Source organism: Leucoraja erinacea, chromosome 11 (assembly GCF_028641065.1).
Source record: "Leucoraja erinacea ecotype New England chromosome 11, Leri_hhj_1, whole genome shotgun sequence".
In the NCBI taxonomy this organism is placed as follows: Eukaryota; Metazoa; Chordata; class Chondrichthyes; order Rajiformes; family Rajidae; genus Leucoraja; species Leucoraja erinaceus.
The window spans coordinates 23,500,655-23,527,059 of NC_073387.1; the positions used below are offsets into that span (position 1 = coordinate 23,500,655).

General features: G+C 45.8%; 1 protein-coding gene across 2 annotated transcripts in view; it reads left to right on the top strand.

Moving 5' to 3' along the window:
* The window catches only part of LOC129701572 (calcium/calmodulin-dependent protein kinase type II subunit alpha), a 90,815-nt gene that overhangs the window by 1,400 nt on the left and 63,010 nt on the right, over positions 1-26,405 (top strand). The gene's annotated exons all lie outside the window — the stretch shown is intronic.

Genomic DNA, 26,405 nt, shown 5'->3' on the forward strand with positions numbered 1-26,405 from the left:
CCCCGCTCCCCCCCTTTCATTCCCCCCCCCCCCCCCCATATAGATATATAGATTATAGATCCCCTCCCGCCCGTCTTGTATGCACAGGAGATTCAGATGCAGTATTTAATAGACCCCCTCTTCATCCTCTCCCGCCTCCTCCCCCTCCCTTTCACTCCCTCCCCCCTCCACCCTGACTCCTCTCCTCACTCTCTCCCCTCCCCTCCACCTCCTCACTTTCACTTCATCTCCTCTTCCTCCGCCCCCACTCCTTCTTTCCTCACCCTGGCCCTGCTCCCTCTTATTGCCCCTCCCCTCCTCCTGAATATGTGACATTTTGGGTTGGGAAGAAAGGAAGGAAGGTGACCTATCCGTGTTCTCCGCAGATTCTGCCTGACCCGCTATTACCTCAGCGTTTGTGTCATTGTTTTAATCCCTTGCCAAGCTTTGCCCCAGCTTTCTCCTGCCTACTCCAATCAGTCTGAAGAAAGGTCCCAACCCGAAATGTCACCTATCCATGTTTACGAGTGATGGACACAGTGCTGGAGTAACTCAGCGGGACAGGCAGCATCTCTGGAGGAAAAGTATGGGTGATGTTTCAGGTCGAGACCCTTTTTTCATATTTGACCAGAGATGCTGGCTGAGATGCTTCCTCCAACCTATTTTTTTGTAAACCAGCACCTGCAGTTCCCTGTGTCTGTAACTATCCTTTTATATATTAAACTCCAATCCTCTTGTAATGAAGGCTGCATCATAAGGTCATAAGTAATAGGAGCAGAATTAGGCCATTTGGCAAATCAAGTTTACTGTGCCATTCATTCATGGCTGATATATCTCTTCCTCCTAACCCCATTCTCCTGCCTTCTCACCCAAACCCCTGACACCCGTCATTGGAGTCCTACAGCGTGGAAACAGGCTCTTCAGCCCAAATTGTGCATGCCAACCAACATGCCTCATCTATACTAGTCCCTCCTGCATGGGTTTGGCCCATATCCCTCCAAACCTGTCCTATCCATGTACCTATCTAAATGTTTCATAAACATTGCAATAGTACCTGCCTCAACTACCTCCTCCAGCAACTCGTTCCATGTACCCACCACCCTGTACCCACCACCCTATGTGTGAAAAAGATATCCCTCAGGTTCCTATTAAATCTTTTCCTCCTCATCTGAAACCTATGCCCTTTGGTTCTTGATTCCCATACTCTGGGCAGGAGATTGTGTGTCTACCCAATCTATTCATCTCATGGTTTTATACACCCCTATAAGATCAGCCCTCATCCTCCTGCACTCCAGGGAATAGTCCCAGCCTGCCCGACCTCTCCCTGTAGCTCGCACCCCTGTGTCATTGCAACATCATTGGAGATCATCTCTGCACCATTTCCCTTGGAAAGACAACATCTTTACCATAACATGGTGCCCAGAACTGAACACAATACTCTAAAGTGGCCTCACCAATGTCTTATACAACTGCAACATGACCTCGCAACTTTGCTATACTCTTGCTGGAGTAGCTCAGTGGGTCAGGCAGCATCTCTGGAGGACATGGATAGGCAACATTTTGGATCGAGACTCTTCAGACTGATTGTGGTGGTAGGGAGAGAAAGCTGTAAATGAGGTGGGGGTGGAACAAAGCCGGGAGAGTGATAGGTGGATACAGGATGGGGGAAGTGAGAAGATGATTGGGAGATGGTTGAACATAGGCCAAAGAAAAATATGTGAGATAACGAGCTGTAAAATGTGAAGCCAGAGGGCAACTTTCCAGGTCAGGACCCACCTCTTTTGTGTCCTTTTGTGTAAACCAGCATCTGCAGTTCCTAGTTTCTAAGACCACTGCATTTTAAGAGACCCGAAACATCGCCTATCCATGTTCTCCAGAGATGCTGCCTGAGCCGATGAGTTACTCCAGCAATTTGTGCCCTTTGTCTATCTGTGTGTGATGTTTGCACGTCCTCCTGGTGACCGTGTGGGTTTTCTCTGGGTGCTCCGGATTCCCCTCACATCCCAAACAAGCGCAGCTTTGTAGTTTAATTGGCCCTTTGTAAATTGTCGAAACGAGGAACTGCAGATGCTGGTTTGCTAAAAAAAAGACACAAAGTGCTGGACTAAGTCAGCGGGTCAGGCAGCACCACTGCAGGACATTTCAGGTCGTGACCCTTAGGCAAGCCATGCAGAAGAACACATTAAACCCTCTGTTATATTTCTCCATTGAGATAATAGTCTGCTTTTAGATTCCTCTTGACTGCACCTCCTCACACTTCCCCACATTATCTCTCCGTGCCAAGATTCCACCCACTTGCTCCACCTATCTAGATCCTGTTGCAGAGCCTTAATCTCGCAACCTGCCCTCCCACTTCCTTTCATGTCAGCCGCAAACTTGGACACCAGGGGAGAGAAACAAATTCTTTGCTCTTATAATCCTAGAACATAACATAGAACAGTACAGCACAAGAACAGGCCATTTGGCCCACAATGTCCATGCTAGACACGATGTGGATAACTTTGTCGAAGCAAAAGTAGTGATCCTGATGGTGTAAATATTTCATGATTCAACAGGCACGAAATAAATGATAAAGAGAACTTGGTGCCCAAGGCTAGAGAGAAGCTGATTGTAAGAATTTGCATGGGTGCACAAAACGTAAACGATCAAGAAAGGTTGATAGGGGGCTCTTACGGAAGTTATTTTGGGGGGGGGGGGAAATAGCAGAGAAATTAAACAACATTTCTCAAAACCCATCCCTATTTTTTAACCCTTATTCACCATTTACAGGTGCCCTCCCCTAATTACCCATTTACAGGTGCCCTCCCCTATTTACCCATTTACAGGTGCCCTCCCCTATTTACCCATTTACAGGTGCCCTTCCCCAATTACAATTAAAGGAGCCCTCCCCCTATATTTACTGGTGCTTGGATGATAGAATTGGGAGGGTCGGGGTGGGAGTAAATGGGAATGTGTAGGGAGTCAATGGGATTATATATAGGGTTAAGGTGTGCCTGTTTCGGTGCTGAATTATTCTATGGTTTGAGTATAAGGGTAGAGAGATCTTCGTAAGAATGTATTTGGAATATTGTGATAGGAATATATAAAATCAGGAGAGGCATAGAGACAGGATCGACACAGAACATTTTCTCCAGGGTGGAAATGTCCAACACTATAACTATAATGAGAGGAGAAAAGTTTAAAGGAGATGGGCAGGGCAAGTTCATTTTTTACAGTGAGTGTGAGTAGCAATTATTTTACAGTGAGCGCCTGGAACCCAGTGCCAGGAGTGGTGTTGGAGGCAGATACGACCGTGGTATTTAAGACGCTCTTAGATAGGCATATGGAAGTAGAAGAAATAGAGGGATATGGATCACATGCAGGTAGATGAGATCGGTTTAACTTGACATCACGTCTGACGCAAGCATTGTAGGTCGAAGGGCACTGCACTGTTGCACTGAATGATGTTCTGTGTAACTCCTGGAATCTTGAGCGAAAACACAAAATGCTGGAGGAACTTAGCGGGTCAGGCAGCATCTATGGAGGGAAGGGACCGGTGATGTTTCAAGACGGGACCTTTCTCCCAGCAACCGCAGTCTCTTGCAACTACATTAAGCATCAATGAGAGTAGCGAATATGTCTCCAAGATTTCTTCAGGTCTTGTCCACGGCGTGGTGTGATTGCAAGTGACAGAGGGCACAGGCCACAAACATAGGGCACTGGTTGTAGCTTTCAATCAGGCCTTGGAGGAGGCGATCCAGTGATGTGTGACTCACTTTCATGCTTGTCGATAGTGCACAAACAATTATTGTGGGAATTATCATAAACGCAGCGAATGTGGCTGAAAACTTGAGTGTCGAGAGTGGGAAGTGAAAAAAGGTGGGTGTCAGAAATGTTCACCAACAGAGTGGGTGTGTGAATTATCCAGGCAAATCTAGAACAATGAACAGATTTTATTAATTTTACTATTTAACTGTTTTGGCTCTTGTTGGGGTACAGTACCAGTGGGGACGGGTCTGTCTTTGTATACCACTGGGGTACAGTACCGGTGGGGACAGGTCTGTCGCTGTAAACCACTAGGGTACAGTACTGGTGGGGACAGGTCTATCTCTGTATACCACTGGGGTCCATTACCGGTGGGGACAGGTCTGTCACTGTGTAACACTTAGTAGCAGCCTCATAAAGGCTGGCAGCATCATCAAGGACCCACACCATCCTGGCCACACACTCATCTCCCTGCTCCCTTCAGGTAGATGGTACAGGAGCCTGAAGACTGCAATGTCCAGGTTCAGGAATAGCTTCCCCACAGTCGTCAGGCTATTAAACTCAACTCAAAGAAAACTCTGAACATTAATAGCCCATTATCTGTTTATTTGCACTTTATCTGTTTATTTATTCATGTGTGTATATATTTATATAATGGTATATGGCCACACTGATCTGTTCTGTATTCATGCCTACCATATTCTGTTGTGCTGAAGCAAAGCACGAATTTCATTGTCCTATCTGGGACACATGACAATAAACTCTCTTGAATCTTGTATAAGGTACTGGTGGCGATGGGTCTGTCGTAGTATAACACTAGTGTACAGTACCAGTGGCGATGGGTCTGTCGTTGTCTAACACTGGGGTAAAGTACTGGGAATTGATGCTACCGAATATTGGATTTATGTAAGATCTGGGGTCCAGGTAATTGAATGGCAAAAACATTAGTGGCAGGAACAGAAAACTGACTTATTTTGCAAGAATAGTGTAGAATTTTGCAAGAATAATACTCCAAAAGCGGTCACGGTGGCGCAGCAGTAGAGTTGCTACCTTACAGCGCTTGCAGTGCCAGGGACCCGGGTTCCATCCCGACTACGGGTGCTGTCTGTACAGAGTGGTAGGTGTACAGAACGGGTGCATTACAGGTGGTGGGTGTACAGAACGAGAGCTGCCATAGGTGGATGAGGCAGGTATCATAACATTTAATAGACACACATTTAATGGACAGGTAAATGGATAGGAAAATTTTAGAGGGATATGGGTCAAACGCGGGCAGTGAGACTAGTGTAGATGGGGCATCTTGGTCGGCATGGACAACTTGGGCCAAAGGGCCTGTTTCCGTGCTGTATGACTGAGATATGCCAAATATACTTTGGAACTAAACAGTCAATCCAATTATTTTATGAGTTTTATCTTATTTGAATAATCTTGACATTAGTGAGGCAAGTAATGTTCATTATTTTGTACAGTGTTCCACAAAATGTCGTTACTTGACTGACTTGACATGCTAAATTGCTTTCCTGAGATGTGCAACTCCTGGATAATGGGACTCCGAAGAGCTTTATTTAGCCACAAAGTATTGGAGATTGAATTAGACTTTTGATTTGCGAACAATTGCAGTAAAGCCGCAATGAATACTATTGGTAAAGGACATGTCCTTCCAGCTACTTCATGTACATTTTAGAAGCTGGCCCCTCAAGGCCAGGATTATGTGAAATTCAACCTCATCTGGTGTTCTAGGTGTGTGGACGATGTCAGCGCGACCAAGCGCAGACTGGCCGATCGTTTCACTGAACACCTCAGCTCAGCCCGCCTTGGCTTCTGCGCTCTCCTAGTTGCCAAACACTTTAACTCCCCTTTTCATTCCCCCACTGACCTTTCTGTCCTGCTCCTCCTCCACTATCAGAGTGAGGCCAAATGCAATTAGGCGGAACAGCACCTCGTATGTTGCTCGAAAGCTTATTATTGCCATGTATAGTGTAATACACCAAGGTGCTTTTGTTTGTGTCCAATGTGGCCAAATCAAACCATACTGTACATGAAGCCATGTACAAACACAACTGGGCAGCACAGTGGTGCAGCGGGTAGAGCTGCTGCCTCACAGTCCCAGAGATCCGGGTTCGAAGGGGGTTGTCTGTACTGCATTTGTACGTTCTCCCTGTGACCGCGTGGGTTTTCTCCGGGTGCTCGGGTTTCCTGCCACTTCCCAAAGACATATAGGGTTGTAGGTTAATTGGTTTCTGTAAATTGTCTCTAGTGTGTAGGATAAACAGGCAACCGCTGGCCGGCATGGACTGGGTGGGTTGAAGGGCCTGTTATTACGCTGTCTCTCTAAAGTAAACTAAAGATAAGAAGGAAAATTAGACAAACCCAATATGTCATTTTGGTCAGCATGGGCAAGGAGGGCCGAAGGGCCTGTTTCTGTGCTGTACAGCTACATATCTTCTTGATTGAGATAAAACTATGTGTGATGTTAAGCTGACAACTCATGACCCACGTTTTACCTGTTAGGCAAATGAGTTAAAGTGGATTTGCATTATTACATAGATTGGAGCTAGGCAAATATCGGGACAGACTATTGCACCTAGTTGTGCACTCGGCGACTGCACTCTGCATAATTTTACTTGGAGATATAGCGCGGAAACAGGCCCTTCGGCCCACCGAGTCCACGTGACCAGCGATCACCCAGAACACTAGCACTAACCCACACACTAGGGACAATTTACAATTTTTACCGAAGCCAATTAACCTACAAACCTGCACCTCTTTGGGATGTGGGAGGAAACCGGAGCGCCTGGAGAAAATCCACACAACCTCACCCTGTAAAACAGGCCCTCGAATCCTGGCAACATCGTCGTAAATAATCTATGCAGTCTTTCCAGTTTAATGACATCATTCCCATAGCAGGCTGACCAAAGCTGAACACAATACTCCGAATGTGGCTTCACGAACATCATGTACACCTAGATCCCCCCCTGCTCGACAACACTTCCCAGGGCCATTCACTATGTAGGTCCTGCCCTGGATTGACTTCAAACCTGGTTTGACACAGTGCTGGAGGAACTCAGCAGGTCAGGCAGCATCTCAGGAGGATATAGGTGGGCAATGTTTTGGGTTTTCAAACCAAGGCCATGGTAGTGCAAGAGGTGGTCCACAGTGCTCCGTTGCTGAGGTAGGATTAGGATCACTTCAAGAACCTGATGGTTGTAAGAAAGTCTGAATCTGGTGATGTGGGACTTCAGACTTCTATACCTCCTGCCCGATGGTAGCAGTGAGAAGAAGGCACAGCCCAGATGGTGGGATCATTGGTGATAGATTTCACTTTCTCGAGGCAGCGCCTGGTGTAGATGCCTTTTAGGGAAAGAGTGTTAATGCTTGTTAACTAGCACAGCAATTGACAGAGCAGCAGCCCCGGCAGGACATAAGCTACGAAGCTGTATCTGTGGCTGGGAAAAGATAACATCAGAGAAGGGTCTCGAGATCCACCAGGGCAGGGGAAAGTGCCTGGGAGAGCTTGGTGAGGGGCCTCGCATTGACCATTACCTTCTAAAAGGTCGGCCAAATCAGTCGAGTGAAGCCCAGTGGCAGGTTAACCACCACAGTCCACAGGATATCAGCACCCCAGGCCAAGCTCAACCAAGTACTGTCCCACCAACGGACCCAAGTCCAGAGCCCAACCAGACACAGTCAGCGGTAGAGAGGAAGATGGAAGGAAAAAAGTCACTGGCTGTGGCTGAAGAGAAAAGATGCTGTCTGGGCTGCCACGTGACCATCTAGAGACTAACCATAAGACACACACCCAGGGCTGATCACCCTGCGGTGGGCCTGACCCGACTGAGGGCGTCTTGTGATAAAAGGCCGAAACACCCATTGATGTTGAGGTACACAACTGAAGATGTGTCTGATTGGTAGCAAAATCACCTAGTGGTCACCCCCAAGGAATACAGGGTGTCAGTTGTGGTAAAGAACCTTAGGGATTGTAACATCCAGTCCCACTAATCAATATGGCGAAGATCCTTCATCAGAGAATATTGAGATTCCATTAGATGGACTTTCTGAGATGAGGAGGCAGGGGTTTATTGGTGAACTGTAGGGGTGAAGATTGGAAACAGTAACTTTGAACACTCTCCGACAACTGGTGTCTGACGCTGGTTTAATCATTAATTTTAGATCTAAGACTGACGGACATTTGATAACAAAATGATTCTAAGATAAAGTGCATCCAAAGTGAGGTGACATAGGGCAGCGCGGTGGTGCAACGATAGAGTTGCTGCCTCACAACGCCAGAGACCAGTGTTCAGTCCTGACCACGGGTGCTGTCTGCATGGAGTTTGTACGTTCTCCCTGTGACTGCGTGGGTTTCCTCCAGGTGCACCGGTTTCTTCCCTCACTCCAAAGACTCGCAGGTTTGTAGTTTAATTGTCTTCTGTAAATTCGTTGTGGGATAGAACTAGTGTGCGGGTGATCGATGGACCGAAGGGCCTATTTCCACACTGCTTCTCTAAACTAAGTTAAACTAAAGTCTCCCACTGATTGATGGAACAGGTCAAAGGTCAGTCCAAAAACTAACTTGTTTTCCTAAGTTTTGGACTGATGCAAAGATTGGTGTATTTGTTGATGTAGTCTCTGTTGACATTGAATATAGACCGAGGAAATAGTCATGTCATACAACACGGGAACAGGCCCTTCGGCCCAACTTGCCCACACCGACCAACGTGTCCCACCCACACTAGTCCCACCTGCCTGCGTTTGGCCCATATCCCTCTAAACTCTAGACTAAAGATTTGATGAGAAAGGTGCCACAGAAATGCAAGTTCTTTATGAGTCTGTTCTGTTGAGTTCTCTGAACGTAACTCTGCACTTTCCCTTCATACGCCACATCTGTTGGTGGAGTCGGTGGTTGGTTGCCACGGTGGCAATGGAGCCTGAAATGTGTTGGAATGTAATCTGGTGAATCGCATCAATTAGGCCAACGTACTTATTAAAGGATGAATATCAGAACAACCAATTGCAGTGAAAGGTAGTCACAACAGCGTCCGTGACCGAGTTAATCCAGGCTGACCAAGTTCTTTACCTTCATCGACATCTTGCAGAGGCAGAGTACGCAGACACCAATGTCCAGAGGCAAATGAATGTCCCAGAGTCATGCAGCGTGGAAACAGGCCCTTCAGCCCAACTTGCCCATGCCGACCAACATGCCCCATCTACACCACTCCCACCTGCCTGTTTTTGGCCATATCCCTCTAAACCTGCCCTATCCATGTACTTGTATAATTATTTCTAACTATGTAACAATGCAATAGTACCTGCCTCAACGACCTCCTCCAGCAGCTCGTTCCATACACCCACTGCCCTCTGTGCAAAAAAAGTTACCCCTCAGGTTCCTATTAAATCGTTCCCCTCTCACCTTAAACCTATGTCCTCTAGTTCTCAATTCCCCTACTCTGGGCAAGACTCCTAGCCTACTCAACCTCTCCCTATAGCCCAGGCCCTCGCATCCTAGCAACATCCTCGTAAATCTTCTCTGCTCCCTTGACAACATCTTTCCTATAACATGGTGACCAAAACTGAAAATAATACTCTAAATCTGGCCTCACCAGCTTATTTAACTTTAGGCTAAAATTGTGTTTTTGTTTTCTGTTTTTTAGCACATTAACGAAATGCCATATTTTCTAAAATCACGACAGTATACATTATTTACCGCAAGCTTGCTGAAGATCGGACCCGTCCCGAAGTGGTTCCATCTCAGTTTTCCTTCCACAGATGCTGCCTGACCTGCTGAGTACTCCAGCACTTTGTGTTTTACCCAAAATTCCAGCATTCTTGTGTCTCCAAGCTTACTTGGGGTATTGTGTGCAGTTCTGCTTGCCCCATTACCGGAAGGATGGAAAGGCTATGGAGATGGTGCAGAGAAGGTTTACTAGAATGATACCTGGATCAGGGGGGAAGATTTGATAGGAACCTGAGGGGTAACCTTTTCACACAAAGGGTAGTGGGTGTATGGAACGAGCTGTCGGAGCACGTGGTTGAGGCAGGTATGTAACAATATTTAAGAAACATTTGGGCAAATTAATGGATAGGCCAAATTTACAGGGAGATGAAGGACATACTTGTTAGAGGTTACCTAAAATTGGAGAATTCAATGTTCATACCGTTGGGCTGTAAGCTACCCAAGCAGAATATGAGATGCTGTCCCTCCAGTTTGCACGTGGCCTCACTCTGGCAAAGCAGCATATCGGTAAACACGAAGAACTGCAGATGCTGGTTTACAAACAAAGACCCAAAGTGCTGGATTAACTCAGGCAGCATCTCGGGCAATCATGGATGGGTGATGTTTTGGTCGGGACTCTTCTTCAGACTAATTGTAGAGGGGATGAGAAAGCTCGAAGAGGAGGATAGTTACCTAAACCTGCAGAATTCAGAGATCATATTGTTGGTTGTAAGCTACCCAAGTGGAATATGAGCTGCTGTTCCTCCAGTTTGTGTGTGGCCTGACTCTGGCAATGGGGAGGTTGCTTACTAAAACATCATGAAGATTTATAAACTGGAAACAGTGTACCGAATCATGAGAGGAATAAATTGGGTTGAAACTTTTGCCCAGAGTAGGGGAATCAAGAACCAGGGACATAGTTTGAAGGTAAAGAGGAAAAGATTTGATAAGAACCTGAGAGGTAACGTTTTCACACAAAGGGTGGTGGGTGTATGGAACGAGCTGTCGGAGCACCTAGTTGAGGGAGGTACTATAACAATATTTGAGAAACATTTGGACAGGTTAATGAATAGGACAAGTTTAGAGGGATATGGGCCAAAAGCAGGCAGGTGGGACTGGTGTAGATTGGTCTATGTGGACAAGTTGAGCCAAAGGACCTGTTTCCACACTAGTCATAGAGACTATGAGTCTAAATTGATTTATAAACCACATTCATCACAGTTTCTCTTACTACTGTTTAAACCCTGTCTATTACGTCTACAGAAGATGATCCTCATTTGAATTGCACTATGTGTGTACTCAAAGCAGCAACATAATGCTGTATGATTAATTCATGAGCCCCTTCTGTTAAACTAACCCACACATGTCACATCACTTAAAATACACACCTATTGAAAGGTGGCAGCGGATGAAATTTCTAGAAGCTGAATTAGGCCATTCGGCCCTTCAAGTCCATTCTGCCATTCAATCATGGCTGATCTATTATTCCCACTCAACCCCTTTCTCCTGCCTTATCCCCATAATCCCTGAAGCACTTACTAATCAAGAATCTGGGAATCTTCATCTTTCAAATACCCAGTGACTTGACCTCCACAGCCATCTGTGGCAATGAATTCCACAGATTCACCATCCTTTGGCTAAAGACATACCTTATGTCCTTTCTAAAGGTACGTCCTTTAATCTGAGGCAGTGTCCTTGACTCTCCCATCAGTAGACACATCCTCTCCACATCCACTCTATCCAGGCTTTTCACTATTCGGTACATTTCAATGTGGTTTATTCCCTCATCCTTCAGCGAATACAGGCCCAGAACCGTCAAACACTCCTTATACATCAACCCAATCATACCCATTCGTTCTCGTAAACATCCTCTGGACTCTCTCCGACGCCAGCGCATCTATACAAAGCAGAGGTATCACTGAAAACATTAGCAGAGAAGCAAAACTTTCCCTCCGCTGAGAATCAAAAGAGGTGTAGATGCATGAATTAAATTATGAAACTTTCTTGTCTCTGCCGATTGCCACAGACGGCTGTGAATGCCAAGTCAATGAATATTCTTTAAGGTGGAGATTGATAGGGTCTTGATTAGTAAAGGTGTCGGGGGTTATGGGGCAATGGCAGGAGAATGGGGATGAGAGGTAAAATAGATCAGCCATGATTGAATGTCAGAGTAGACTCGATGGGCCAAATGGCCTAATTCAGCTCCTGTAACTTATGAATTTATGAGCTCCATTGCCAGAGTGAGGCCACATGCAAATTAGAGGAACAGCACCTCATATTCTTACAACCCAACAGTATGAACGTTGAATTCTCTAATTTTAGGTAACTACCCAACATCTAACCTCCTCCCCCTTATAATTAGTCTGAAGAAGTGTCACGATCAGAAACATCTCCAATCCATGTTCTCCAGAGATGCTGCGTGACCCGCTGAGTTACTCCAGCATTTTGTGTCTTTGTTTGTAAACCAGCATCTGCAGTTCCTCGTGTTTACCGATATGCTCCGTAGCCAGAGTGTGGCAACATGCAAACTGGAGGAACAGCTCCTCATAATCCCCTTGGGTAGCTTACAACCCAGCGGTATGATCGTTGAATTCTCCAATTTTAGGTAACATCTGACAACATCCTCCCTTGTGCTCCACCTGTAAAACTTTGCCCCTCTCATAGTAAAGCTTTGCCTCTAGTCTTTGTAATTTCCAGCCTGGGGAAAACATTTCCGACAGCCTACCTTATCTGTGCATCTCATAACTTTGTAAACTTTAATCACCCTATCCATTCTGTTCATGATTTTATACATATATATGATTATTTGATTTCTGTGTGTGGAGTTTGTACGTTTACCTTGTGACTGCATGTGTTTTCTCCCTGACATGTGGGTTTGTAGGTTAATTGGTTTCTGTAAATGATCCCTACTAGTGTGTAGGTTAGTACTAGTATATAGGTCAAAGGTTCCCAACCTGGGGGTTGATTCTGGATTTGTACATATTTTTTCTCATTGACTGACTGTGTTTGGTTCTGGTTCATCATTAGTTGTGTTTGGATCTGTTCATCATTAGTTGTTCATAAATAAGTAAAATAACATTGTTATGTGCCATTAAAGTAGCCAGGGGTAAACGGGATGGAAAAGGTTGGGAACCCCTGGTATAGGCGATCACTGATTGGCTTGGACTCCGTGGGCTGAAGGGCATGTTTCCACGCTGTATCTAAAACTAATACCCAATAATAAACTTAAGCTAAACCCCAATTAGTGTAAGCGGGAAGGAGAGGTTGGGCAGGCTAGGACCTAGGAGTGCAGGAGGCTGTGGGGTGATCTTATAGAGGTGTAAAATCATGAGAAGAATAAATATGGGTGGATGCACAGTCTTTCACAGTCGTGGAATCGAGAACAAGTTTAAAGTGAGGGGAAAATTATTTAATAGATTCTAAGGGGGAACTTATTTACAGAGAGTGGTGGGTGTATGGAACACCAGAGGAGGTACTGTAACAGCATTTAAAAGACACCTGAACAGGTACGTGGACAGGAACCTAATTTCTATGTTTCTAGATTTAGAGGGATATGGGCCAAACGCGAACAGGTGGGGCTAGTGTAGATGGGACATATAGGTCGGCATGGGCAAGTTGGGCCGAAGGGCATGTTTCCATGCTGTATGACTCTATGATAAGTCTCTACCCATCCTGAAGTAATATGTTTGTGTTGCGAGAGGAAATGTGGGAACCAAGAGGCGGATTCCTCCATCAATAATCTTCATCCAATCTCGAAGCTAAATTATTTTTTAATCTGTTTTCGAATAGTTTTTTGCACTTGTTGATCAATTAATCAGGCCAATGGCAGTTTTCAAGCACTGAGTTGCCAAAGATGAACAATTCTTAGACAGGAGTAATCAGTCAATTGATCAGAAATGAGTTGCACAACTATTATTAATTTTTGAAATGTTTTAAAATTTAAAGATACAGCACGGAAACAGGCTCCTCCACCCACTGAGTCCACACTGACCATCGATCACTCGTTCACTCTAGTTCTATGCTATCCCACTGTCTCATCCACACTTGGGGCAATTTACAGACAGCCAATTAACTTATAAACCCACACGTCTTTGGGACGTGGGATGAAACTAGAGCACCCGGAGGAAACCCACGCGGTCACAGGTAGAACATGCAAACTCCACATAGACAGCACCCAAGGTCAGCATCAAACCTGGGTCCCTGGTGCTGTGAGGCAGCAGCTCTACCCGCTGCACCACTGTGCCATTTGATAGGATAATGGCAACAGTTGGAGAGTAGGGGAATCGAGAACCAGAGGACATAGGTTTAAGGTAAGAGGGGAAAGTTAAATAGGAACCTGAGGGGTAATTTTTTCACACAGAGGGTGGTGGGATTCAGGAACAAATTGCCAGAGGAGGTAGTTGAGGCAAGTACTATAACATTTTTAAAGATATTTAGTTAGGTACATGGATAGGAAATGCTTTAGAGGAATATGGGCCAAAAGTGGGCAGGTGGGGCTAGTGTAGATGGGGTATCCTGGATGGCATGAATGAGTTGGGCCGAAGGGCCTGTTCCCATGCTGTTTGATTTTGTGACTCCATTTGTTTCCTGCAGGACTAATGTGCCTGCTGACTTTTGCAGATAATTAATAATAATAAATACTAATGCAGATTTATGTATCTTGTTCTTAGCTCACTCAGTTTATTGGAAATTTATGTGAAAATCAAGTGTGTCGATTTGTCACTGTGTCCGCACCAACCAGCGATCACCCTATACACTAGCACCATCCCTACACACTAGGGACAATCTACAATGTACCAAAGCCAATTAACCTATAAACCTCTACGTCTTTGGGATTTGGGAGGAAACCGGAGCCACCGGAGAAAACCACGCGGTCACAGGGAGAAGGTACAAACTCCGTACAGACAGCACCCATAGTCAGGAGAGAACCTAGGTCTCTGGCGCTGGGAGGCAGCAGCTCTACCACTGCGCAACCGTACCGCCCCTATTGTCAAATGCATCAGAAATGGAACATTGAAATTCTTACTAGCTGTACCTTTGCAAGCAGATTAACGAAACAACACAACAAATAAATAGACAATTAATTACTTGTTATTCTTGGTATACCAGACCATGTTCGTGGAAACAATAAAGTTTGTACAGCAACCTTGTACAGCAACTCTGTGATTCGGTGCTGAGGTAAGGTTGTAGTTAGTGTTGTGCAGTGTTCAAGAGCCTGCTTCTTCTTGTTCTTTCGTGTGGCGTACACAGCCTAAAGTTGTTGGACAACTTGTTCTATTTGATCTTCCGTTTGTGCACGTCGAGTTAATTGCATTAGTCGAAACAGGGCGGATCACGTGAAGGTTGCAATCTGCTTTTCAGGCTTCTGTACCTTCCTCCCGATGGTAGCAGCGAGATAAGAACGTGGTGTGGGTCTCTGATGATGCTGGCTGCCTCTTCGAGACAGCGCCTCTTATAGATCCCTTTGATGTTGTAGAATGAATTGCTGGAATGGACTGGGCAGTGTCCTCCACCATCTGTGATCTCTTTTGATTCTGCGCGTGTGAGTTGCCGAACCAGGCCATGAATCAACCTTTCACTACGCTGTCTAACATACTCCTGTCAAAATTCACCATGTTACCAAATCTCCACAAAAGTCTGAGTAAGTTGATGCATAGGTGGGCTTTCCTTGTGAGTGTATCAATTAAATAGAATTAAGTTGAATTCCATTATTTGGATTAGACACGGTGAATGCAATGTTTTTTTAGGAGAATCAAGAACCAGAGGACATAGGGTTAAGGGGAGTGGGGAAAGATTTAATAGGGACCTGAGGGACAGTTTTCTCGCAATGAGGGTGATGGCTATATGGAACAAGCTGCCAGAGGAGGTGGTTGAGGCAGGCACTAGAACAGCATTCCATGTTCATAAGTCACAGGAGCAGAATTAGGCCATTCAACCCATTGAGTCTATTCCACCATTCAATCATCACTATTTATCTTTCCCCCTCAACCCTTTTCTCCTGCCTTCTCCCCATAACCCGTCACCCTTACTAACCAAGAATGTGTTGATCACTGCCTTAAAAATACACAATGATTCGGCCTCCACAGCCATCTGTGGCAATGAATTCCAAAAGTTCACTACCCTCTGGCTAAAGAAATTCCTCCTCATTTCCAATCTAAATGTATTCTGAAAAGATTTGGACAGGTATACGGATAGGACAGGTTTAGAAGGATAAGGGCCAAACGTGGGCTGGTGCGACTAGTATAGATGAGGCATCTTGGTCAGCACGGACATGTTGGGCCAAAGAGCCTGTTTCCATGCTGCATGGCTATGACTAATAGAAGCATCTTGGGTGACCTAATGAGGTCTAGAAAGAGTCGAAGGAAATAGGTTCAGTTCCCGCTTCACTTCTGAGGCCAACTCCCTTCATCTAATAGAGTCTGCATATTAAAAAGCAGGCAGAAGCTTTCTTAAAGATGGGTCTCAACCCGAAATATCACCTATTCCTTCTATCCAGAGATGCTGCCTGTCCCATTGAGTTATCCCAGCATTTTGTGTATATCTTCGGTGTAAATCAGCATCTACAGTTCCATGCTATATAGTTTTCTTCCAGCTTCCCTCTGGACCCTGCCAACATCTTCAGGTTGCTTAGAGTCTTTGTTCCGAGCAGAATCCGGGAGGAAGCACATGACTGGCATCCTCAATCTCACGCCAAGAGTTTAGTATCTCACATGGATGCCAATTGAATATCCATTGAGTTTGAAATGCAGCCATTTTGTTTGAAGGTAACTTCAGTTGAGAAAATAATCTGTTTATTTAGTACAAAACACTGACGACTGTTAGTAGAAACAAGGGCAGCACAGTGGTAGAGTTGCTGCCTCACAGTGCCCTAGACCGGGATTCGATCCTGATTAAAGGGTCTACAAATTTGCACATTCTCCCTGCGACCGCATTTTGCCATTTGCTCCCACTTTCCAAAGACGTACAGGTTTGCAGGTTAATTGACTTCTGTGAATTGTCCTTAATGAGTAGGATAGAACTAGTGTACGGGTGATCGCTGGTTGGTACGGACTCGGTGGACCGAATGTCCTGTTTCCAAGATGCATCTCTAAACTAAACAGCAGATGCTGGATTACATAAAAAGACACAAAGTGCTGGAGTAACTCAGCGGATAACATGGATGTTTTGCATCGGGACCCTTCTTCAGGCTTCTTAAGCCATTATTCGTGAAGTTGAGTTTCAAGAGTTGCACTGAAATGAGATGTTTGGGGCAAGTTTTTGGCACAGAAGGTGGAGGGTACCTGGAACGCACTGCCGGAGGTGGTGGCAGAGGCAGATACGATAGTGGCATTTAAGAGACTTTTGGACAGGCACATAGACATGCAGGGAATGGAGGGATATTGATCACGTGCAGGCAGATAAGAGTTGGTCTTGGCATCATGTTTGGCACAGATATTGTGGGCCGAAGGACCTGAACCTGTGCTATACCGTTCGATGTTAAGACATCCGATAGTCAAACCCATCACACTTAACGCAGAAAGACACATAATGCTGCAGTAACTGAGCATGGCAGTCAGCATTCCTGGAGAAATGGATTAGAGTCAAAGTCATACAGCATGGAAATAGGCCAACCTGCACAAGCCGACCAACTTGCCCCATCTACACTAGTCTTACCTGCCTGTTTTTGGCCCATATCCCTGTAAGCCTGTCCTATCTATATGTCTAATTGTTGCCTCAACTATCTCCTGTGGCACATCATTCTATATACCCACTACCCTGTGCGTTTACCCGAGCTGTTCCTCCCATGATTTTGTACAGGTCACCCATCATCCTCCTACGCTCAGAGGAATAACGTCCTGTCCTGCCCAACCTCTCCCTATAGTTCAGGCCCTTGTGTCCTGGCATAATTCTGGTAAATCTTCTCGACCCAAAACATCACCTATTCCTTTTCTCCAGAGATGCTGCCTGACCCGCTCCAGTCATTTGTGTTTATCTTCGGTGTAAACCATCACCTGCACTTCCTTCCTACATCATCTCAGTTAACAATCTCATGTTAAAGATTTGCACCCAAAAGATATCATGGAATCACACATTCATTGCTCAACCCCACCCATCGCATTGACAAAAGATAATTCCCAGTCTTTGCCGTACTACAACATTGCTAAATAAATAAATTATCTGTTACCGTGGCAACAGGAATTTAGCTCCTCTAGCCTACTACACCATTACCTTAGGCCATCAGAGAATTTTACCTCGCTCGTCTCTGCTTTTAAACATTATCTACGCTTCTTAAACCTGTCAGTGTGCCTCAGTCACCTCAGAATCCAGCTTTTCACATCTCTCCTCTGAGAATTCAGCACCAAAGCCCCATGAAGGTTTATTTTAGTTTGGTTTAGAGTTGCAGCACAGAAGCAGACCCATCGGCCCAACTCGTCCATGCCGACCAATATCCCACAAGCAGTGGTGCAGCGGGTAGAGTTGCTGCCTTACAGCACCAGAGACCCAGGTTCCATCCAGAGTACGGGTGCTGTCTGTACGGAGTTTCCCTGTGACTGTGTGGGATCTCCCTGTGCATTCTCCCTGAGACTGTGTGGGTTTTCTCCGGGTGCTCCGGTTTCCTCCCACACTCCAAAGGCGTACAGGTTTGTTGGTTAATTGACTTCTACAAAATTGTAAATTGTTACGAGTGTGTGCGATAGTGTTAGTGAACAAAGGGTGATCGCTGGTCTGCACCGACTTGGTGGTGTGAAAAACCTGATTTCGTACGGCATCTCTAAAGTCTAAAGTTTTAAACTAAGCCAGTCCATTGGCCCACATTTGGCCCATATCCTCCTATATGTTTCCTATCCGTGTATCTGTCCAAATATCTTCTGAAAATCACAATTATACAGCAATTGAGTCATACAGCATGGAAACAGCCCTTCAACCAACTCGTCAATGCCGACCAAGATGCCCCATCGACACTAGTCCCACCCACCCACGTTTGGCCCATATCCCTCTAAACCTTTTCTACCCATGTACCTATCCAAATAACTTTTAAATGCTGTTATAGTAGCTGCCTCAACTACCTCCTCTGGGAGCTGGTTCCATATACCCACCACCGTCTGTGTGTTCCTGGGCTGTGGGTGGGGATGTCGGTGATGGCATAGAGTATCCATGAGATGAAATAATTGCAGTTAACATTTTCACTGGGCTTGTACTTTAGACTTTAGAGATACAGTGTGGGAACAGGCCCTCCCGTGCCAACCAGCGATCACACTACACTATCCTACACACTAGGGACAATTTAGTTTTACTGAAGCCAAATAACCTACAAACGTGGATGTCTTTAGAGTGTGGGAGGAAACCGGGACCACATGGAGAAAACGCATGCGTTCATGGGGAAAAAGTGGTAACTCCGTACAGACAGCACCCGTGGTCAGTATCGAACCCGGCTCTCTGGCGCTGTGAGGCAGCAACTCTAGCACTGTGCCGCCCGTTCTTGTACCTATGGTAAATATATTACGTCAGCCATGGGATCACGTGGTCAGTGAGGTTGTCAGGGCTGGGTCTGTCTCAGTGCAAGACCCCTTCAGTCGGTGTCAAGCTGGATATTACGCAGTTAGTCACCTTCTGAACCTCAGCTCTTCTGAGCGGTTCTGGACCCTTCTCAATGGTAATCAGGCCAGCAGCCGTGCCCTGACCTGGGGCATGAATAAAACATGACGACCTCTTGGAGCAACCACTGTGAATTCCAATAGTGTTTGTCCACCTCCTTAACATGGCCATACAAGCTTAAGAACAGAGAGGCATTTGGACCGCAGTTGACACAAGCAGCTGCAATTGTGGCACAGTGGCACAGCAGGTAGAGTCGCTGCCTCACAGCACCAGAGACCTGGGTTCAATCCTGTTCTCAGCCACTGTCTCCTGACCTCCTCCACTGTCTGTCTGTTTGTGTATGTGTGGAGTTTGCATGTTCTCCCTGTGACCACGTGAATTTTCTTCGGTGCACCGGTTTCGTTTTGAGGTGCAGTATGAAAACAGGCCCTTCGGCCCACTGAGTCTGTGCTGACCAGCGATCAGCGTACATGAGCACTCTCCTATACACTAGGGACAATTTACAATTTTACCAAAGCCAATTAAACTACAAACCTGCACGTCTTTGGAGTGTGGAAGGAAACCAGAGCACCCGGTTAAAACCCACGCAGTCAGTAGGAGAACGTACAAACTTCGCACAGACAGCACCCATAGTCAGGATTGAATCTTGGTCTCTGACACTGTGTGCAGCAAATTTACCCCTGCGCCAATGTGCCTTCACATCCCAAAGACATGTGGGTTTGTAGGTTAATTGTCCCTCTGTAAATTATAGGGAGTGAATAAATGAGTGGGATAACATAGAACTAGTGGAAACGGCTGATCAAGCGTTGGTGTGCTCGGTTGCTGAAGGGCCTGTTTCCTTGCTGTATCTCTAAACTAAACTAAACTGAAGTTCCAGCACAACAAATTTCCTTCGGTCACAGGGAGAACATGCAAACTCCACATGCTCACAAGCAGCACCCGAGGTCAGGATCGAACCCGGTTCTCCGGCGCTGTGAGGCAGGGTCTCTACCCGCTGCACCACTGTTGAGCCCCAGTGAATCAGCTTTGGATAACATAGACACAAAATGCTGGAGTAACTCAGCAGGTCTGGCTGTTATTCTGGAGAATAAAGATGGATTTTGAAGGGTTCCGCCCTGAAAAATCACCCAACCTTTTCTCCAGAGATGCTGCCTGACCCGCTGAGTTACACCAGCACTTTCCGACTATCTTCAATCGAAACCAGCATCTGCACACAAGCTTTGGATAAGATCACACCTCATTCTTGCAAATGCCAGGTAGAAACTCAAGCTTCTGGAAGTGAAGTAATATTTTGTTATTCCCAAGCTGAGGTGAAAATTTTCCTCTGCAGTCCTTGGTTTGAAGAAAGAATTCAATAAAGGCCAGCTAAGATTGACTGACAAAATAATGCAGCAATTCTCTCGATCTGGAAGTACAGCACACAGCCCAGCACTCTGAAACACAGTGGGTTTCCATAGCAACATTCAACCTCCTCACTGCAGTCTTAATGCACTCATGTGTTGGCAGAAGATGCGGGAAGAAGCAGCCCCCGGCTAAACTAATATTGCGGTCGTTGTGTTAAATTCCCGGGTGCGGGGAGTGGCCCTTTGGTCCAAGTCACAGGGTCATACAGCACACAAACTGGCCCTTCGGCCCAACTTGCCCACGCAGACCAAGGTGCCCCATCTACGCTAGTCCCACCTTCCTGTGTTTGGCCAACATCTCTCTAACCCTAAACTAGGGAGGAATCTCAGGACAAGGCTGCCTCATTTAGAACTGAGATGAGACAATTTTTATACAGAGTTTCGGCCCACTGAGTCCACGCCGATCATCGATCACCAATTCACATTGGTTCTATGTTATCCCACTTTCTCATCCACTCCCTGCACACCAGAGCAATTTACAGAGGGCCAATCAACCTACAAACCCGCATATATTTTGGATGTGGGAGGAAACCAGAGCACCCGGAGGAAATCCAAGTAGTCTCAGGGAGAACGTGCAAACGCTACACACAGAGCAGTTTAGTTTAGCATAGTTTAGTTTATTGTCACGTGTACCTGGGTACTGTGAAAAGCTTTTTGTTGTGTGTAATCCAGTCAGCGGAAAGTCTATACATGATTACAATTGAGCCTTTGACAGTGCTCAGATACAGGATAAAGGGAATAACGTTTAGTGGACGCTAAGGTCAGTAAAGTCCAATTAAACATAGTCTGAGGCCGATATCCTTCTAAACATTTCTAAATGTTATAGTTTGGTTCAGAGATACAGCGTGGAAACAGGCCCTTCTGCCCACTGAGTCCACGCCGATTCTTGATTACCCAATTGAAGAACTGGAGAAAGCAATATTGATACCGCTGTGTTGTCCCAAGCGGAATATGAGGTGCCGTACCTCCAGTTTGTGTGCGGCCTCACTCTGACAGTGGATGAGGCCCTGGACAGAAAGGTCAGTGTGAGAATTAAAATGGATTCACTCTGCGCCTGACTCCGGGAGTGTGTGATGGGATAGTGTAGAGGGAGCTTCACCCTGTATCTGATTCTGACCCCCTGGAGAGCTGGGTGTTGTTCGTAATGCCTGTCCCTTTAAACACCAATCTCCAGACTGAGCAATTTAGTGGTAATCTGCAGTGTTTGAAGTAACAGCTCATGTACAGTTGCTCGCACAGAGTGTGGGTGGCTGCGTAGTGGGAGGATGGGGGATTAATGGGATAGACATTAATCACAGGCACTGCTTCAAGTGTGTGTCAAAACATCCCAACAAACAACTCATCTTCCACTCTCCATCCGTGCTCCAGCACCCACCTCCAGTGCAGGGCGGCTGCTAAGTGGGGCATAGACACAAGGAACTTCAGATGCTGGTTTACAAAAAAAGGACACGAAGTGCTAGAGTAACTCAGCGAGTCAGGTAGCATCTCTCAAGATCTCTATATCTAAAGAAGCGGCGTAGAAAGCATTTTATACAGTTGTAGAGTCAAGCAATGTGAAAACAGGCCCTTCAGCTCCACTTGCCCACGCCGACCATCATGCCCCATGTACACTAGTCCCACCTGCTTACGTTTGGCCCATTATCTCTCTAAACCTTTCTTATCCATGTACCTGTATAAATGTTTCTTTAAGCATTGCCTGAACTACCACCTCCAGCAGCTCGTTCCATATACCCACCACGCTCGGTGTAAAAAAAAAATTACTCCTCGGGTCTCTATTAAATATTTCGCCCCTCACCTTAAACTCATGTCCTCTGGTTCTCAATGCCCGATTCTGGGCAAGAGACACTGTGCGTCTACGCCAGGGGTTCCCAACCTTTTTCGTCCCGTTTACCCCCGACAACTTTAATAGCACATAACAATGTTATTTCACTTATTTATGAACAACAAATGATGAACAGATACCGTTATACCAGAACCAAACAGTCAGCCAATGAGAAAAAATATCTTCAAGTCCAGAATCAGCAAATTTACCCCCTGGGTAGGCAAAATTTACCCCCTGGGGGTAAATTGACCCCAGGTTGGGAACCCTTGGTCTACACAATCTATTCCCGATCTATTTTATTGGGATGCACCACAGCTTGGTTTGGGAACAGCGCCATCCAAGACCCCTAGAACCTGCAGAGAATTGCGGATGCAGCCCAGACCACCACGCAAACCAACCTCCCTCCCATTTATGCTGCCTCGCAAGGCCACCAGCATGATCAAGGACCAGCCTCACTCCGGTCACTCCCTCTTCTCCCCTCTCCCATTGGACAAAACGTACAGAAGTGTGAAAACGCACTCCTCCAGATTCAGGGACAGTTGTTATCAGGAAACTGAACCATTTTATCACCAACTAGAGAGTAGCTCTGACCTCCCATCACCTTATTGGAGACCCTTAGACTATCTTTAATTGGACCTTACGGGACTTTGACTTGCACAAAATGTTATTCCCTTTATCCTGTGTCTGTACACTGTGGACGGCTTGATTGTAATCACGTATAGTCTTTACGCCGGCTGGATAGCACTTAACAAAAAGCTTTTCACTGTACCTCTTTATATGTGACAATAAACTGAACTAAACTATACTAGGCGAGAGGGCAAGTGGGGGGTGGTCTATTACTGACCCCCTTTGATGCTCCCTCTTGCCTTATCCCATTATAAGATCAAAAAGAGTCAGGAAGTCACAACTTTATCTGATTTCGGCCCGAGTGCATTTGGAGTATTGCGTGCAGATTTGGTCAACCCATTACAGGAAGGATGTGGAAGATTTATAGAGGTGCGGAGGAGTTAGGGTGAATGCACAACCTTTTACCAAAAATACTTGCTGGAGTAACTCAGTGGATCAGGCAGCATCTCTGGAGAACATGGATAGGTGGCGTTTCATGTTGAGACCCCAATCGTAGGTTTACGATGAGAGGGGAATAGATTTAATAGAAACCTGAGGAGCAACCATTTTATACAGGGGGGTGTATGGAACGGACTGCCAGAGGAGGTAGTAGAGGCGGGTACAATGATGGCGTTTAAAAGACAGTTGGATGGAAACATGGATTAGGAAGGTTTCTAGGGATATGGGTTGAATGCGGGTAAATGGTACTATCGTAGATGGGGCATCTTGGTCGGCATGGACAAGTTGGGCCAAAGGGCCTGTTTCTGTGCTGTATGATTCTATGACTAAATAGGACCAGTCCAGATGGGACCACTTAGCCAGTGTGCTAAGATGCCAGTATGGACAAGTTGGGCCAAAGGGCCTGTTTCCGTGCTGTACGTACGACTCTATGACTTGAAGTAATGACATAAAAGGGTTTAAACTGCAAAGTAAAATGATCACATACTTAATAATTGCAGCTCATCCACTTTGAATGATTAAATTGATGATATTTCTTCTGCTCCGTGGGAAGAAAATGCCAAATGTAGTTGTTACAATTGTGAGCGTAATAATTACTTGGAAGAAGATGGAAAGTGAGCCACAGATGCATAAAACCAAGAGTCTAATAGGGCTTTCTTTTGTGAAAGATGTCATTCAATTGGAAATGATGCAGAAGAGATTCACCAGGATGTTCCTGGGCATGTGGGCTTGAGACAGGGGAGAGGTAGGATAGGCTGGAACTTTTTCCTTAGGAGCATCGGAGGCTGAGGGGTGACCTTATTGAGCTGTAGGAGATCATGAGGGGCACAGATAAAGTGAACGTTCACTGTCTTTAAAAGAACGCTAAGTACTGGAATAACTCAGCGGATCAGGCATCTTCTCTGGAGAAAATTGGAGGAACAGCACCTTATATTTTGCTTGGGTAGTTTACAGCCCAGCGGTATGTTCATAAGTTGATGAGCAGAATTAGGCCATTCAGCCCATCAAATCTACTTCGCCATTCAATCATGGCTGATCTATCTTTCTCTTTCAACAGCATTCTCCTCCTGCCTTCATCCCACAACCCCGGATACCCGTACTAATCAAGAATCGGTCAATCTCGGCTTTAAAATATCCATTGACCAGGCCTTGACAGCCGTCTGTGGCAATGAATTCCACAGATTCACCACCCTCTGACTAAATAAATTCCTCCTCATTTTTCTCAAACTATGTCCTTTATTCTGAGCTTATAGCCTCTGGTCCTAAACTCTCCCACTACTGGAAACATCCTGTTCACATTCATTCCACATTTACATTCACATTGTACATTGAATTCGCTCATTTTAAGTAACTTCTACTCACACTCTCCTCCCTCCCCGACCCCTTGCACTCTGCATCCATCCTGGTCGTGTAACCAGTTCCACCGTTCTCCACATTGTTTCTCTTGAGATCACACCATCTCTATCCAACAATGGATCTACCAGGCACCAACCTGCCAGCCTCTTCACCTCACCCCTCCCCGCATCCCCTGCTTTCAGTTTGAAGTAGGGTCCCAACCCGAAACATCACCCATCCTTTTTCTCCAGAGACGCTGTCTGACTATCTTCGGTGTAAACCAACATCTGCAGTTCCTCGTTTCTACTATCTCTGGAGAACATGGATAGGGGACATTTCGATTTGAGACCCTTCTTCAGACTGCTCAGTCTTTTTGCAAGGTAAAGGATTCGAAAACTAGAGGGCACAGGCTTAAGGTGAGAGGGGTGAGGTTTAAAAGGGACGTCTGGGGCAACATATTCACTCAAATGGTAGTTAACAATTGTTTATGCTGAACAACATGCCCCATCTAAGATAATCGGATTTGCCCATGTTTGGTCCTTATTCCTCTATCCATGTACCTGTCTAAATGTCATCTCCATATATGAACCATCGTCTGAGTGAAAAGGTGCCATTCCTCCAATTTGCGTGTGGCCTCACTCTGACAGTTGAGGTCGGCCATGACAGAATGGTCAGTGTGGGAATGAAGAGAGGAGTTAAAATGGTTTGTAACTGGGAGATCCAGCAGTCCTTGACCTGTTGTTACAGTGCCTGTCTCAACTACCTCCTCTGGCAGCTCGTTCCATATACCCACCCTCTGTGTGAAAAAGTTGCCCCTCTGGTTCCTATTAAATCTTTTCCCTCTCGCCTTAAACCTAGTTCTTTCATTCCCCCACTCCGTGCATTCACCCTATCTATTCCCCTCGTGATTTTATACATCTCTATAGGATCATCCCTCATCCTCCTGCGCTCCAAGGAATAAAGTCCCAGCCTACCCAACCTCTCCCTGTAGCTCAGGCTCGCGAAGTCCTGGCAACATCCTCAACACAGCTAACGTTGAACGCAATCAGCTGTGAAGTGATGCATGTGGAAAGAAAAAATGGCAACAGACAAGAAAAGTTAAAGGGCAGGTTCCTTTTAAATCTTTCCCCTCACCTTAAACCTGGGCCCTCTAGTTATTGATTCCCTTACATTGGTAATAAAGACTGTGCATTCACCCAATCCATCCCCTCCATGATTTTACACACCTTAATAAGATCACGCCTCAGCATCTTGCTTCCCATGGAATATCCATAAGCTTAGTTTAGTACTGTTTAGAGATACCGCAGGCTCTTCGGCCCACCAAGTCCATACCGACCAGTGATTACCCCGCACACTAACACTATCCAACACACATTAGGGACAATGTACACTATTACCGAAGACGATGAATCTACAAGCTTGTACGTCTTTGAAGTGTGAGAGAAAATTGGAACACACAGGGAAAACGCACACATTGACGGGGAGATGGTACAAACGTGGTACAGAGAGTTCCCATAATCAGGATCGAGCCTGGGTATCTGGCGCTGTGAGGCAACAACTCTACCACTGCACTACTGCGCCTACCTTATTCCAAGAAATATATTTTACAGAGTCTGCGGCAAGAGAGAGACCAGGGGTTATATGTATATAAAGATAACAGGACACGTTGAGGAAGTTTTAAAAGCCCTGTGGTTTCCTGCATGATTTATTAATGAGGGAAAAGCTCATTAAAATAAGCAAGCTATGCCTAACCATTATAAAAGGCTTCTGG